We start from the raw sequence: 16402 nt of genomic DNA, 5'->3' as shown, positions 1-16402 counted from the left end.
TCAGTGAATTGTTTTAAGAAGTGCCATACTGTTCCCATTTGGGCCCAATTTGATAATGCCAGTATCAGAGAGCACAAGAATGAATATGGCTTGAGATTTAGTTAGAGAACAATGTAGAGTCCAATGTAGAGTCCATGTGGATATGTGAAGCAGTTTTGTTCCTCACTGAAATACATCTGGAGGCACATTATAAATGTAGGCACACTTGTTGAAGAAAACTATTGCTACATATTACATGTGGAGAAAAATACAACATGGATTCTGTTCCAGTAGATATATTAATCCTTGCACTTGACATGTTTAAATTCATTTTTTCTGCGAACTCAATCACAAAACTTGTCATTAGTCTGCAGAGAGAATTATAATATATATAAGTCAGAGAATAATGTAACCAACTCAGCTGCCTTCTCTATGGAAGAACAAAAGTGTATAATCAGTCTAGAAGGATAATCCTAGAGGTAAGAGGGCACATGTTTTTAGGTTTAATTATCTCTAAACTCTAAGTAATTACCCATAATTTCAAAGTAAATCTCAATTACATTACCTAGTTTATATTTTTCTCATTTCTGTAAAGAAATTTGCATCATACTTCTTTTATAGTTAGGAGAAGAATTATTATAGCTACCAGTTGAACTATAGGTTTACACCTCATTGTGGCTAATAATGGTACCTAATTAAAATACCCTAACTAGCTAGAATAATTGGTTACCACCTGGGATAATTTATTATAGTAAAAGGAAATCATGCTATCTATTCATGTCCATTCGTGTCCATATATTGAACCGCAGAAATATTTGTTTCCTTTTCATCAAGTTGTATTTTAGAAAAAGTTGTATGCTATATATAGTCCTGCTAGGAACTGAACTGTGTCCCCTTCCTCCCCAATCACATGTTGAAGCACTAACTTCCAATGTGACTGTATTTAGAGATAGAGCCTCCAAGAGGTAATTGAAGTTAAATGAGGTGGCAAGGATAGAGCCCTAATCCAGTAGAGTTGGTAGTCTTAAAAGAAGAGTAGAAAAGTAGAAAAGAGGCATGCATGCCACAGAGGAAATGTCCTGTGAGGAAAGAGCATGAAGGAGGCTATTTGCAAGCCAAGGAGGGATCTCTCTCCAGAAACCAATCTTGCTGAACTTTAATCTGAGACTTCAGCCTCCAGAGTTGTTAGAAATAAATTTCTTTCATTTAAGCCACCCCATCTCTGGTATTTGTTATAATAGCCCAAGTTGACTAATATAGACTTTGGGACTGAGAAGTGGAATGCTACTGCAACAAATACCTACAAATAAGGCAATGCCTTTGGAAAGGGGTAATGGTAGAGGCTGGAAGAGTTTTGAGGTACATGCTAGAAAAACTCAAGGTTGGGGAGAAGGGACTATTGATAAAAATATGGATGCTAAAGATAATTTTGATTGGGGGCTCAAAAAAGCAGAGGAGAGCTTGAGAGAAAGTTTCCATCTTCTTAGAGAATATATAAATAATCATGAAAAGAATATTGGACAAAATATGGATGTCAAGACCATTCTGGTAAGATCTTAGATGGGAAGATGTAGGTTAACAGAAACAGGAAGAAAGGCAATCATTGTTAGGAAATGACAAAGAATTTGGTGGAACTGTGTGCATGTCCAAGTGCTTCGTGGAAAGTAGAACTTAGCAGCAATGAAATTGGATATTTAGCTGAGGAGATTTCCAAGCAAAGTATTGAAGAAATGGTTTGGTTCATCCTGACTGCTTACAGTAAAATGCAAAAGAAGAGAGATGAAATAAAGAAGGGATTATTGAACAAAAAGCAATCAGAACTTGAAAATTTGGAAAATTCTCAGCCTGTTTATTTTGCAGAAAATGAGAAAGCTTATTCCAAAAAGAACACTAAGGGTATGACTGAACAACCATTTGGTAAAGAGATTAGGTAGAATGTCAAGGGAAGACCCAGTTGGGTGGAGGCCTGTGGGGCAGGCAATGAAAGAATTCACCCAAGGCAGAACTGTGATATTCCTTGCATCCAAAGACATTGAAGGAGAATAGGCTGGGGGCACTAGAGAATCTGTTATTCCCTGTGGTCTTGTGGCCATAAGGCAAATGGGTGCTTGTAAGGGTAGCTTAATGGCTGAGAAGCGGGGTCCCAAGATGAGTGGATCCGTGGCATGCAAGGTGTGAAATCTGTTTGACACTGCTGTAGAAAACCTAAGGCTGTCAGGGGCATATTAGCTTTGGGAACTTCGGTTACCAAGTAGGATTTATAATATCCTTTCTTTTTTTTTCCTTTTCTCTCTCTCTCTCTCTCTCTTTTTTTTTTTTTTTTTTTTTTCAAATATGGAACACTTGGGCAGCCCAGGTGGCTCAGTGGCTTAGTGTCTACCTTCGGCCCAGGGCGTGATCCTGGAGTCCCGGGATCGAGTCCCACATCAGGCTCCCCTGCATGGAGCCTGCTTCTCCCTCTGCCTGTGTCTCTGCCTCTCTCTGTGTCTCTCATGAGTAAATAAATAAAATCTTAAAAAAAAATATGGAACACTTCATGAATTTGTGTGTCATCCTTGCACAGGGGCCAGGCTAACCTTCTCTGTATCATTCCAATTTTAGTAGACATGCTGCCCAAGCAAGTACTCAGAGTCCCTTCTTTAGGAGCAGTCACATAAGTGGATCCAGTTCCCCCCCTGGAGGCATCTAAGCATAGCCAACAATTGGAGGAATAGGCTGAATTGGCTGTTTGGAGGAGGTATTGTGCTTCCATATTACCAGTGGAAAGTGACAGGAAACAATATAAGAAAGGCAGAACAGGGGTCATATTTCACAGCGGACAGGTCTTTTTGCTATTCAGGTTTAGAGCCAATTATGTGAGCATGGAAATCCTTATGTAGGATTTGATACACACCAAAAGAAGGTAACGGGAAAGACAAAGATTAACCCAGAAAGGGGTGATGCTTGTATTGTGAGAGCAGGAAACACCAAGGGCAGGGACAGCTTCAGGTAAGTAGGGATTTCTCAACAAGTAAATTCAGAGAGGTCAGCCTGAAGGAAAAGGTCGGGAATGAAGTCTTGGAATTGAGAAGGAGAAATCATGAGAATTTGGGGAAGATAGTATTTAGGGAGTTTTTCTAAGATGATATAGAATGATTGAATACAAGAGAATGGGGATTGGCCAAATTCATGAGCTTCTAGACTTCTGGGTGTATATTACCTGAGTCTCATTGGAATAACATGTATAGATAGCCAATGGCTCACAGCTGTACTTGGCGGAGGGCTCCTCGCCTGGGGCCTAAGTAGTCTCGATTCTAGAAAGATGGATCCACAGAGAGAAGCCATGAAGTTTTACTGCTGTTGGAGTGGTCAGGAGAACTTGATAGGGTGCAGTCCAGACAGGTTCAAGTGATTTTTGTCCTGACAGAGTGTTAAGGTGTACCCAATCCCCAGATGTAAGTTTTGGATGTATGTTACCTGAGAAAGAAGGGTCAGGTTTTCAAATGTACTGGTTTTGGTGGTCATTCATGGGGGACGGTTTGCCCTAGGGATATAACATACTGTTTGAGAGTGTCACTTTCAGGGTCTAATAAAAGATCTGTCTGGAGGAAGGGTCTCCCATAAATAACCTTGAATGGACTGAGATGGGTTGTAGATTTGGGGGTGATATGTGACCTTAATAATGCAAGGGGAAGGAAGACCAGCCAAAACTGTTGACTTTCATGCATAAGTTTAGTGAGGAGCCTTTTTATGGTTTGGTTGGTCCTCTCTAACCTTGCAGGAGGACTGCGGATGCCATGCTGCATGCAGATGGTATTTTCTCTAGAGGAATTTGCTAACTCCCTGTGTTATTTGAGAAACAAAAAGTGGGCCATTGTAAAGAGTGAGAAGCCCCAAACAGAAAAAGGATGTGATCAAGGAGGGGAGTGGCCTCTGAAGCTCTCTCTGATTTAATGGAAAGGGCTCTAATCCATCCCATAAAGGTGTCTACAAAGACCAATAGATACTTGAATCCTTTGCAGTGAGGTGTGCGCTTAAAATCTATCTCCCAATCCTCCTCTGGTAGAGTCCCTCATCTCTAGATAGGTTGAAGAAGTGAGGGAGGTTTATGGGGCCCCTCAGGTTTGATGGGACTACAGGAAGATCACACCTGAGGGGTAGCCCTCAGGGTTTGGGGAATGTCTTGGGTTGCCTGATGAAAGTCATTAAGAAATTTCCATTGTAACATTCCAAGGAGTAACAGTTTATTATGTGGGCTTTGCAGCCAACTTTCTGGAGTATGGGAAAGCCCTTTTTAAATGCCCATTGGGTTCCTTCCTGAATATATCATAGGGAAAAGGGATTTAGACTGGGAAGCAAAGTGGCTTGAAGGAGCAGCCTGGGCTTGTCTGTCAGTTCTGTTGTTTCCAACAGAGACTGAGTCATTATCCTTTTGATGCGCTTTGCAATGAATAATAGCTATTTGGGCAGGAAGCATAACTGCCTCTAGCAGGGCCAAAATTTCAGAGGCATGTTTAATTGGGGTATTTTGGGTTGTAAGGAAGCTCCTCTCTCTCCAAATAGCAGCATGGGCGCGGACTGCATGGAAGGCAGAAGCTGAATCAGCGTATACGTTTAGTTTCATTTTTGTGCCCAATTGGAGGGTTTGAGTAAGAACAATCCGTTCTGCCTTTTGTGCTGAGGTAGTGGCACCTGGCAGAGGTCTTGGCTCAATAACTTCAGTTAAGCTAACAATAGCATAGCCAGGGACCCGTAGTCCTACTATGAAGCTGGTGCCATCCATGAACCACACAGCTTCCAGGTTGCCTAGAGACATATCCTGAAGATCTGGGCTGGCACTGCAAGTCAAATCTATAGTTTCTAGGCAAGAAGATTCCAAAGGGGCATTTGTTTTGAGATGTGGCAGTAAGATAGCAGGATTTAGGGGCTGACACGGCCTATTATTTAGTTCTGGGATTTCTAATAAAAGGCGTTAGTATTTTGTAATTCTGCTATTAGAGATCCAATGAAATGCCCTAGAATTTAGGGTGTCCAACACCTGATGGGGTACTATGGTTATGCCTCATCCCAAGGTTAACTTAGAGGCTTCTCCTATCAGTAGGGCCACAGACACCAGTGCTTGGAGACAGGGAGGCCATTCCTGGATCTAGATTCTTCGGTAGGTATGTGTTTAGTCATGGAGAAATTCCCAGCATTTGGATCAAGACTCCAAGGTCAATTCTCCTCCTTTCATATACATATAAGAAGATGTTCTGGAGTTTTGGCAGGGCTAAGCTGAGGTCACTGTGAGTGCCTGTTTGAGGGCCCCAAAAGCTTGTATTAGAGTTCCACTCCAAAATCTCCTTCTCAGATCCCCTTAGGTCCCCTTATAAAGGGGTCTTATAAAGAATGTTGGTATTAATCCAAATTGGGGTATCCATATTCAACAGAACCCAGTCATATCCAAAAAGGAACATAGCTGCTATTTTGCAGAGGGAATTTTCATATTTAAAATGAGACCCTTACAGTGGTCAGAAAGGTTCTTAGTCCCAGGTTCTTAGTCCTATTAATCCTAGGAATTGAACCTTCTGAAAGGAAATTTGGGCCTTTGAAGGAGAGACCTTATAACTCCAGGAAGCCAAACTCCAAAGCACTAGGATAGTGTTTGTGTTTGGAGGTGTTCTCATTGGGGCTGCAGATAAGTAAATCATCAACCTATTGCAGAAAGGCACCATCTCTGGGGAGTTGAAGGGTGGACAGATCTTTGGCTAGGGCCTGTCCAAATAAATGTGGACTGTTGCTAAAGCCCTGAGGGAGGACAGTTCATGCTAACTGATGGGTAACCTGAGCAGAGAGGTCCTGCCACTCAAAGGCAAAGAGGAACTGGGAGTCCAGTAATACTGGAATGCAGAAAAAAGCATCTTTTAGATCTGACACAATGTACCAACAAGTGGCCCCCGGGGGATCCGTCCTAGGAGGGGATGAGGGTTAGGAACAATTGGGTGAATAGGGATAACAGCCTCACCGACAGCTCTGAGGTCCTATACCATTCTGTATGAGCCGTTGGACTATTTTACTGCCATGATGGGGGTATTACAAGGTGAACTGCAGGAGCACAGAAGTCCTGTTGCTAAGAATTTTCATATGAATGGCTGTAGCCCCAATCTGGCCTCTGGACACAAGGGGAACTGGGCTTTTCTGGGGGAAGAAATGAGGAACTTTAAGTTGTATCCATAAGGGGGCTGCTAATAGAGAGCATCCTGGAATGGAGGTGTGCTATATCTGAGGGGGCACCTGTTGGAACATGGAGACGTTGATGTTTGAAGGGGCAGAAGCCTCAGAGGACAAGAATTCCAGCAGTGGGCAGTCAATCTCAGAAAGGCAAAGGTTAGCTTGTACTTTTGTCATTATGTCCCTTCCGAGTAATGGAGTGGGGCAATCTTCAGGTAAAACAAGAAAGAAGTGGGTAAAGGTATTGTTACCCAAAGAACAAATTAGTGGGGGAAGTGAAACATCCCCTCTTTGGATACCCGTCTATGCAGGTGATAAGAATTAAGGACTGGAAATGATGGCTGCATATTCGATAAGGGCAGAATCAGTGGCTTCTGAGTCTACTAGAAATTCAATTTTGTGTTGGGCCACATCCAGTTACCTGAGGCTCTGCCACAAAGATGGAGAACATGGGAGCCTGCATAGCCCCTGGGCCCTGTCGGTCAAAGGAGAGGGAATCGTCCTCTCCTGCTCCATTGGGTTCTTTATAATTGAGGTACAGAAATCAAGGCAGCTACCAGTTGCCTGGGATAGTCTTGGCTTAAGGCTGTTGATTTCCTGGGACGGCCTATACTTGGAGTTTTGGGGCCTGAGGACGCTCCTGTACGTGGGAAGGGATAATCCCTTCTCCAATGCCTTGGTTGTTTGCAGAAGAGACAAGGACCTGACATGTCTAGGCCAGATGTACCCTTGGAGAGCAGGGAGAGCTCCTGAGGCCTGGGGAGACTGAGAGGCTTGTACCTGTGATTGCTTTTGCCCCTGGACGGACCAGAGAAGGGCAGGGAACTAGTGGTAACTGCAGCCATCTATTGGGCTTGCCTCTCCTTTCAGCACTAGAGGCTACCTCTGGGTTACTGAAGACCATAAAGGCCATATCCAGAAATGTGAGGAAGGGGGTCTGAGGTCCCTGATCAAGCTTTTGAGGATTTTGTGTGATATCAGGGGAGGCCTAGCTGATGAAATGCATTGCTAATATTGCTGTGCCCTGTGGGTCTTCAGGATCTAGGAGGGTATACTTTCTCACGGCCTCCATTAAGTGAGAATGAAATAAAGCAGGATTTTCATTTGAGCTTTGGATTATTTCTTTAAGCTTTGTATAATTTACAGGTTTTATGACTGCTTTTTCCATGCCCTCAATTAGGCAAATTATCATGTAGTGCCGATTAATCCTGTCAGGATCTCCTGCCTGATAATTCCATCTAGGGTTGGTATTCGGGCCTGTCTCTACTCCCTCGGGCATGGTCAGGGATGCAGGTGGGGGCCTCATCAGTTCATCTCTGAGTCAAAGACCAGACACAAGTTCTTTCCTCATGGGTGCAGCACATGATATGAATGTCCTGCCAGGTGAGATCAAAGGCGACTGTGAGGCTTTTGAATTCCTTAATGAAATGGTATGGATCTTGAGTAAAGGAACGAAATTTTGTTTCTATCTGAGACAGATCAGACATTGGAAAAGGAATGTGGACCCTATCAATTTCCACATCCCCATTTGCTACCTTAGAGAGGATCATTAAAGCAAATAAAAATCGCATCCTTAGACTTGTAGTTAATGCCAGACAGGTATGGGATGGGGAAAGGGGGCATTGGTAGGGTGATAGCATGGTGGTAGCAATGGCAGGGACCTATAAGGCATTAATAGGATCCAGGGGAGCCTCTGGGTCTTTAGGGGGAGGAGAAAGATGAGAAGGTGAAATAAAAGAGGGGTCATCTAGAATGTCCATGGGATCAGATGGACTGTGAAACCAAGCAAGATACAGTCTACATATTTTCTGAGGTCAGGGTTTTGGGACAATGCCATGAAGGCTTATAGATATGAGACCTCTGATCTTTTGGAGTTTCAGGAAAAGAGATCAAGCTGGAAAGAGTATTATAGAAAGTATTCCATGGAAGGGTCATATCTCTTGTCCTGGGAGTTTGTGCTGAGGCAGGAAACATTACATAAAAAGATGAGAATTTTTCCCCAGGCCCTTAGGGGTCAAATTTATTCCAGTTTTTAGGAATATACCCCAAGAGTGAATCCAAAATAATAGAGGGGGTTTGTCCCATTGTGGGAAAGACAAGCTGCCAATTCTCAAAGGGGCATTGCACCAAAGGGAATGGAGCTCTTGACCATTGTTCGCAATTTCAGTCAGGGCATCCCACTGATCTGAAAAAGTACTGGACCTTAGATGGGGTGATTGAATCTACTGGAGCGTCCCACCAAGGAGAGGGTCATAGCAAATGGCAACAGCAATCTCTGCTGGGACCTCCTCTGCCACAGGGAAAGCCAGACACCGGTTGGCTGGACCTGATCAGAAAAAGGAAGGGGAGGACTCAGAGCTCAGACTGTTTTTTTTTTTTTTTTAGCTCCGACTTGTAGGAACATATTCTCCCAGTAGATCAAGATGGCAATTGGATCTGTAAGGACAAAGGAAAGAAAGAGATGTCCCAAAGAAGCAAGGTGACTGAGAGTCAGCTCAGGAAATGGTCCCCCCGAGTTGGTAAAGTGTGAGGATTTGCCCCAGAGAAGCCATCAGTGCCAGTTGTGCTGCACAGTGGGAGTGGAGACCTCAGAGGGATGGAGTGGGAGGGGGAGAGATGAGGGTGAGGGGAGGGGTCCTTCACCCTCATAGGCATGGGCAGCTCCATCTGTTGTCCCTCAGACCTTCAGACCACCCTGGGGAGCTTCCCTGGCCAGACACCTTCAGCAGTCTGAAGAGCACTAGGGTTAGACTGCTGAAGAGCCAAAAAGAGAAATGAGAGGGAAGGATGGAGGCCTCCAGAGGGAAAGAGGGGAAATCCCTCACCCTTTTAGGGCAAGGGCAGCCTGGCTAGTTTCCCCAGGGACTTCATTTCCTCAGGGAAGAGTAACCTCAGCTCGAGCTCATCAGTTCCACTAGGAGTCAGTCCACTGAGGGAAAGTTCTGAGAAATTTTCGAAGAATCCAGGGACAGTCCCTGGCCAGCAGAGGGTCCCCGTACAGATGACAAATGTGGGGCAACTGATGGGGTGGAGGCCAGTGGTATGGGTGGTGAAAGAATTCACCCAAGGCGGAGCAAAGGAGTTAGAGGTTTATTGAATACACTGCAAGGGAGCAGTGGGTAGGAGAGCAAAGGGGAGACTCTGCCCCCAAGGCAGTGGGGAGTGGAGGACTGTAGGTAAGGGGAAAGTGAGAAGGTATGGGAACGTATAGGATTTTCCTATATGGTATCTGTGCCTGGGTTGTAAGTAGTCCATTGGTCAAATAGGTGCTTATGGATATTTTGAGGTGGTCACCATACGAGGCTGTGGGTGGTGGCAGTGGGCCTTTTATCCTCACTATGGTCTCTATTGCTCTAGCCTTTGGCTCCACAGTGGCCTCTACAAGTGTGAAGCATGATTTGAATCAGCTATCTCAGTGGAAGGCAGGATCAGAGATGGGATTATACCAGCAGAAACACGAGACCAAAGGAAACAGAGAAAATAGGAGGGGCTGAAGAAAGGCTGCGAACATGTGTTAAGCTTCAAGAAAATAGGAAGGTTGACTCCAGAGTCCGTTCAGAGATCATGAAGGATGCCTCTCCCACCGTAGTTCCGGGAGCAGGCCTACTTCCTCCTACTTTTCAGTGGACAAGGAGGCCACCGCTGATAACTGCAAGACCAAGGTCCCCACAGAGAGCTGCAGGGGTAGGGCCAGGCTGCAGAAACAAAGGAGGAAGGATGCCCTGAAGAGTCATGGGGTGACTCTTGGCAGTCCAGCAGTCTTAGAAGGCAGAGCATTAAAGCAAGGAGGATTATTTTGGGGCCTTAAGATTGAATGGAATTTGCCCTCCCAGGTTTTGAACTAGCTTAGGTGTCCTTCTCTGCCTAACCCTGTCTGCCCCTAACTCATTCCTACATCAATTTGCTGGGATTGTTGGCTTTATAATAAGAGAAAGATCTCTCAGATCTCTCTCTCTCTCTCTCTCTCTCTCTCTCCTTTCTTTCTCTCCCCACATGCCACGGAGCGAAGGCCATATGAGGAAACACCAAGAAGGCAGCTATCTGAGAGCCAGGAGGACAGTTCTCTTTAGGAACCAAATCTGCAGGTACCCTGATCTGGAGCTTCTAGCCTCCAGAACAGTAAGAAAGTAGATTTCTGCTGTTTAAGCCACACAGTTTGTGGCATTTGGTTTTGGCAGCCTGAACTGGCTAATACAAAACTCACTTTAAAACTTTAGATAATAAAAAAGAAAAAACAGATCCTGTCTCCCTTAATACACATCCTATAAAGCTTTTGTCTTTTATTTATTTATTTTTCACTTTAGGTCAGAAGCCTGGGTTTGGGGGATAGGATGAAGCAGAAATAAAATAATGTAATGCCCTGGCACTATTAGTCTCTCCTGTTTTTTAAGCCAGATGGTTAATGGTGCTACTGTAGGACTCTCCACGAAGACTATTGTTATTATATGAATCATTTGGCAGTAGCTTTGCTTCGCCTCCACCAGTTACCGGGGCAACTTGAGTATTGATTGCTCTCTTTTTGCTTCTGTTAGTTCCCTTTGCTCTGTCTTCTGAGTTGGCTGACATCCATCTAAAGGAGGTGATAGGTACGTGTGGTATGTGCATGGGTGTATATGAGTATGAGGGGGAGATATTTTTTCACATGCACTAATCCGACCTGTGTTTATTTGGTTTTTCCCTGTATGACAAGTAGAACGCTAACTCTATTTGGACGTTGTAAATTCTCTAACAGAGGCAGAGCTGTCTTCTACTGTGCTTTCTAGGATTAGCCATGGACTTCCAAGGCACACAGCAAGCTAGCAGTGTGAGACACCTCTATGCAACCTCTTTTTTTTTTTTAAAGATTTTTTAATTTATTCACTCACGAAAGACACACACACACACAGAGAGAGAGAGAGAGAGAGAGAGAGGCAGAGACACAGGCAGAGGGAGAAGCAGGCTCCTTGCAGGGATCCTGACATGGGACTCGATCCCAGGTCTCCAGGATCACACCCTGAACCGGGCTGCCCAAGAGATTTTCTTGAAGAATGAAACCTCCTGGTAATAGTGTTAACAGTTTGACTTTTATTATGCTCCAACTTTTCACGAAGGTCATGTAGAGGAAGGAGTGTGGGCTTAGGAGTCAAAGAAACTTCTAGTTCTAGCTCCACTACTAAATAGCCAAACAGCTTTGCATATTGTCATTTAGCCTTCCTTGGCCTCATTGATTCGTGAAATATTCTTCAAGGACCCACAGGTTGTCAGATGCTGTTCAGAGCTGCCTTAGATTTCTGTACTCAGGTCAGAACCTCATTTTCCCAGGAAGAGAGAGTCTTTGTGGCAGGTAGAGCAGACAGCTGAGATACTTATTAGATTCAGCAAATGCCAGGCAGAGAGAAAAGTTTACTAGGAAAGTCCTGAGGCTGTAGCGGCAGTAACCCAGGGGAAGAGAGACTCATGTTTGCATACATGCCACAGCCATGTCTACAGTACTTGGAAGTGGGTGGGTTGTCTTTGTAGGAACTTCTTGTTTTGCAGCATCATGAATGTGAGGAAACTGAAGTGAGAAATCAATATTAATGCCAATACAACCTCTATGGAGTCTATGGAACCTGAATGAGGCCATAGAGTTTATATACAAAATTTTCATTAACGTATAAGAAATAGCTAATGAATGTGAGTACAAACAGCTTTGAGGACACATAAAGGTTTGGAATTAATAACTTGTGGAGGATTTGAAGAAAGATTCAGCAGGAGATGCTGTGGCTAATCATTTTCCTAAAGATAAGATAACACATTTCATGTAGGGAAGGTGGAAACATTTTAAAAGGGTCAGTATATAAAAAGGCATGGCCCTGTGGGAAAACATATCAGTTAGGAATATTACCCATTGCAAGTAATAGAAAACTCATTAACAGTAGTTTAAACAAATAAAGCTTGTTCTTATCACATAAAAAGAAAATCCACAGTACACCTTTGCTGGATATGGTTCAGGGAATTGGGTGTGTCTTTCCCTTATGGTGGCAAAGTGGCTGCTGGAGCTCCAAATATCACACATATACTTCAGTCAAGAGAAAGAGAAAAGACAAAATGCCCATACTAGCCATCTTATTTTACCTGGAAAGATAGAGCTTTGCAGATCCCTTCCTCCCTCCACCTATGACTTAAGCTAGAAATCACACATTCCCTTTCTGCTTCCCTGCTCTCTCTGCCACCTCCATCAGCAAGAAGGCAGTCTGGGAAAGCAAATATTTAGCTGAGAACATTGCTGTATTGGAAAAACCCCAAAGAATTCTGTTAGGAAGAATAACGGATGAACCAACAGAGAATAGGAAAAAATTACATATGGTAGGAATATACATACAGTCATTGGATGGAAGGCAGGGAGATTTTCAAAATGAAGCCTAGAAGTAAAGTTGTGATCTGATTTTAAAAGCCTCTTTGACTATACTCACAAATTTTTGTTCTGTGTCTTGAAATAGGGAATAGACTAATAATCTTTGAACTTCAAGATTCTGTAAGATCCCTTGTCAATAATCTCTAACATTCTATAGAGTATCCTTATTTGAACATTAGCAGTTTTTTCTTATTCATTAACTTGCTGCCCACCCCATTTTCCCTAAAACCCAATAATGTAGAACAGGAACATGTCTTCGTCCTCTTTCTCCCTCGTCACATCAATACTAGGACCTTGGCCACATTAAGGATTAACATAACCAAAAGTTACAGCAAAACAAAAGTTACTTGAAGAGCAGCTGCACGTGATATAGTTCTATTCAGCATCAAGGAGAAGTAGTAGAATGAGCAAAGGACCCAGAGGCAAAAACTGTTCAAGTCTTAACTGTCACAGATGAGCTGTGTGGCTTTGTCCAACTTCTTTTTGGGCTGATAGCATGGAGGAAAAGCTAAATAATACAATTGAACTAGTAAAAATCTAGAATGCCTTCTAGTTCTATGATTATTTGGTGATTCATTTCCTTCAGCTCCTCCAAGTATGCACATACACCATAACTATATTTTTTAAGGACTTATAGAATGAGATTTAATGGGGAAAAAATAAGGCAAAAAAAAAAATCCCTCATTAGGAGATACATGGATCTCTAACTTAGCTAGATTTATAGTTTTTGTGCAGCTGACAATTTTGCTATAAAGGAACCTATTAAACAATATCCTCTTAGTTTGGGATCTTACATTTCTATGAACTTAATTTATCTTATTTCACTGTCCTACATTTTGAAGTCTTGAGTTTTTGGGTAATTCTGTTGTTTCCTTCATAGCACATTGCTGCCCATTAAGCTTGGAGCTGCAGCCTTCATGTTTTTAGACAGTCACAAATATCTATAAATGTCTTTCAGGCATGACTGTGCTTATAAGAATGAGGAGGTTTTTCAATTGGGTTCAGGGAAATAATGACCTCTCTGTCATTTATCATCAATAAGCCCTTGACAATAGCACATGTGGGCACTCTGCTGGACGCAGATGCCAAACTAGGCTACTCAACTAGCATCCAGGCTCTGTTGTTTAATGCTCTTCTTGGATCATTTCATTTATTTAATTTTGGCAACTTACCAAAGTTAAAGAAGATATTTGCTGCTGTTGTGGCTGAGATCAGCCCACTTGTCAAACAAACTGATTGTGAGATTTTGGGGGAAACTTCTCAGTGCCAGGGACCAAAGACAACAATGTTCACTGGTGGAGAAAATCTTTATTGCTGTGAGTATGGAGCATGCTGTTGTTGCAGGAGAGCTGTGACATTTTTCTAACTGGATTGCATCTGCACTTTTAAAAGACAGACAACTAGAGTATCACTGGAGATAATAGGATCTGGGACTGGAAAGCCTTCATATTTTATTAGGGCTACATTGATCCCATTTCTTTAAGTCACTGGAGTGTTATTTCACATTCCAGTGTCTGCATAACTGTATTGCCTTTGTTTCTCAGTTCCATTTAAAATTCCCTGGCATATCAAGGCTAGTGAATGTCAGTGAAGATCACTATCAACATGTAATAACTTCCAACTACAGGAACGTGTAGCTTGAAAACACTTAAATGAACAGGTCTTTCTGTAATAAGTGGGAGCCAAGGGAGGACAAATTAACTCCAACCACTCTGTGTATGTCGGATTTCATTTGCGTTTTGACTGTATATAGACATAGACGTTCATTGCAGATGGTCAAAGAACTGGAGTGTGTTCCAGTGAATAATAAGGCTACAGAAACCAAATGAGAGACTGATAGCCTATGTCGCAGAAAACCTTTATATCAACCAGCTTCAAAATCGTGTTGAAACCAGGAAAAGATATAAATCAAATTGGAACTATAAGGAAATCCTACACTAACAACTTAATTTACTAACTTACTTAGAACTCTGTTTCGGATGTCCATTGTTGCATAAAAAAAACATAACAAACTTAATGGTTTTAAGCAAAAATTTATTATTCCCTTTGTTGTGTCTGTGAGTATCCCATGAAATTGCAGTCAGATGTTGGAAATGTCTGGACTCTTTTGAAGGTTCAATTGAAACATTGAAGGATGGACATGCAAGAGGTCTTCTTTAATTACAAGTGTATCATCTACCTGAGGTGGGACACCTTTGGGCTGCCCAGGCATCTTTCTCTCCATGCTCCTTCCCTAGATGAGTTTCCCACTTGAGTTTCCACAGAACACAACAGTCTGGAGGAGCTGGCTTTCCCTAGAACATGCATTTTAAGAGACAAAGGTGGAAACCGCAGAATTCTTATGACCTAGCATCAGAAGTCAGACAGTATTACTTCTGTTACATATTACTTATTTACAAGTGAATCATAGGGGTCAGCCCAGATTCCAGGGAAGGGAATTATACAAGGGCATGCATATTAGAAGGCTTGGTCCTTTGAGGTCCATCTTTAGAGAATGGCTACCAGAATCTAAAAAGGTCACTATCTAAGTGAATTGTTATAGCTTACTATGGGCTAATACTAATTAAGTACATTTAAATAGATTTTCTCTTCTAATCTTTATAAGAATACAGTGAGTTGTGTAGGATTATTATCTTCATTTTATATATAAATTAATTGATTCCAGTATTTATCAAATACTCAAAATCACATATGACATAGTTCTTATACAGTAGATGAGCTTTACCTGATCTCACAAGCCTTTTTGAGAGCAGAGAATTTTCTCCAATTGGTAACAGAAGGGAGAGTCAGAGATATGAAGTACTTGAAGGAGTCAAAGTGTCATTGATGACCTTGAAGATAAAAGAGGACAGGTACAAATCTGTAGAATAGCCTTTAGGAGCTGTGAGTGCCCCTAACTAACAGCCAACAAAGAAACAGGGACTTTAGTTCTATATTTGCAAGGATCTAAATTCTGCCAACAACCCAAATGAACTTTGAAGCAAATTCTTCCTAAGAATCTCAACTGAGGGGCTGCCCGGGTGGCTCAGTGGTTTAGTGCGGCCTTTGGCCCAGGGCATGATCCTGGAGACCCGGGATCGAGTCCCATGTTGGGCTCCCTGCAGTGAGCCTGCTTCTCCCTCTGCCTGTGTCTCTGCCTCTCTCTCTCCTCTCTGTGTATTCTCATGAATAAATAAAATCTTAAAAAAAAAAAAAAAAGAATCTCAACTGAGTTCTACTTGGCTGTAATTTTGATTTTTACTTTGTGAGCTCCTAAGTAGAGTCCAATTGAGTCTTCCTGGGTTTCTGACCTGCAGAACTTGAGCTAATAAGTGAGCTTTTTTTGTATATAGTCATTAAGTTGTAGTAATTTGTTATATAGCAATGGAAAACTAATTTGGTAACTAGAAGAATTTTTATTAATATCATACCCTTGCTTGAACTTCCTTCTTTTCAAGTCCTATTATCCCACTTCTAGATCAATTTTTTTTCCCAGTTCTTTCTTTCTAATAACTTCATTTCATACAAACCTTATCTCAATATATGATTCTGAGGAATCTAACACAGTTGTTAACAGGAGTGGTTTAGGAAATAGACAGCCAGAAGGGAATTCTGGAGTAAAGTCACTAACCAACTAGATAGCAACAGAGACACAATTACTGGTGAAAATTGGATGGATGATAACTCCTGGTACAAAACTGCCTTACAACTACTGAAACTTTCCTTTGTGGTAAATTGGAATAGGCTAAAGGTGGAAGATGGTGTATTGGCTTATGTAATATCTCCAGCATTCAAGTAATGTAGGAATAATGGTTATTTTTAGAATTGATTGTTTTTTGCTAGGTGTCACTGATAAGCTGAAAAAAAGCATGACAAATT

General features: G+C 42.3%; 1 non-coding gene across 1 annotated transcript; it reads right to left on the bottom strand.

The window, feature by feature from the left end:
• Positions 1-2497: 2497 nt before the first annotated feature.
• LOC144302112 (U6 spliceosomal RNA) lies at positions 2498-2600 on the bottom strand. The gene has a single exon (XR_013368988.1). It is a non-coding gene; the product is annotated as a U6 spliceosomal RNA (small nuclear RNA).
• Positions 2601-16402: the final 13802 nt, after the last annotated feature.

This window comes from Canis aureus, chromosome 30 (genome assembly GCF_053574225.1).
Source record: "Canis aureus isolate CA01 chromosome 30, VMU_Caureus_v.1.0, whole genome shotgun sequence".
In the NCBI taxonomy this organism is placed as follows: Eukaryota; Metazoa; Chordata; class Mammalia; order Carnivora; family Canidae; genus Canis; species Canis aureus.
This window is presented reverse-complemented; position numbering and strand designations above follow the sequence as displayed.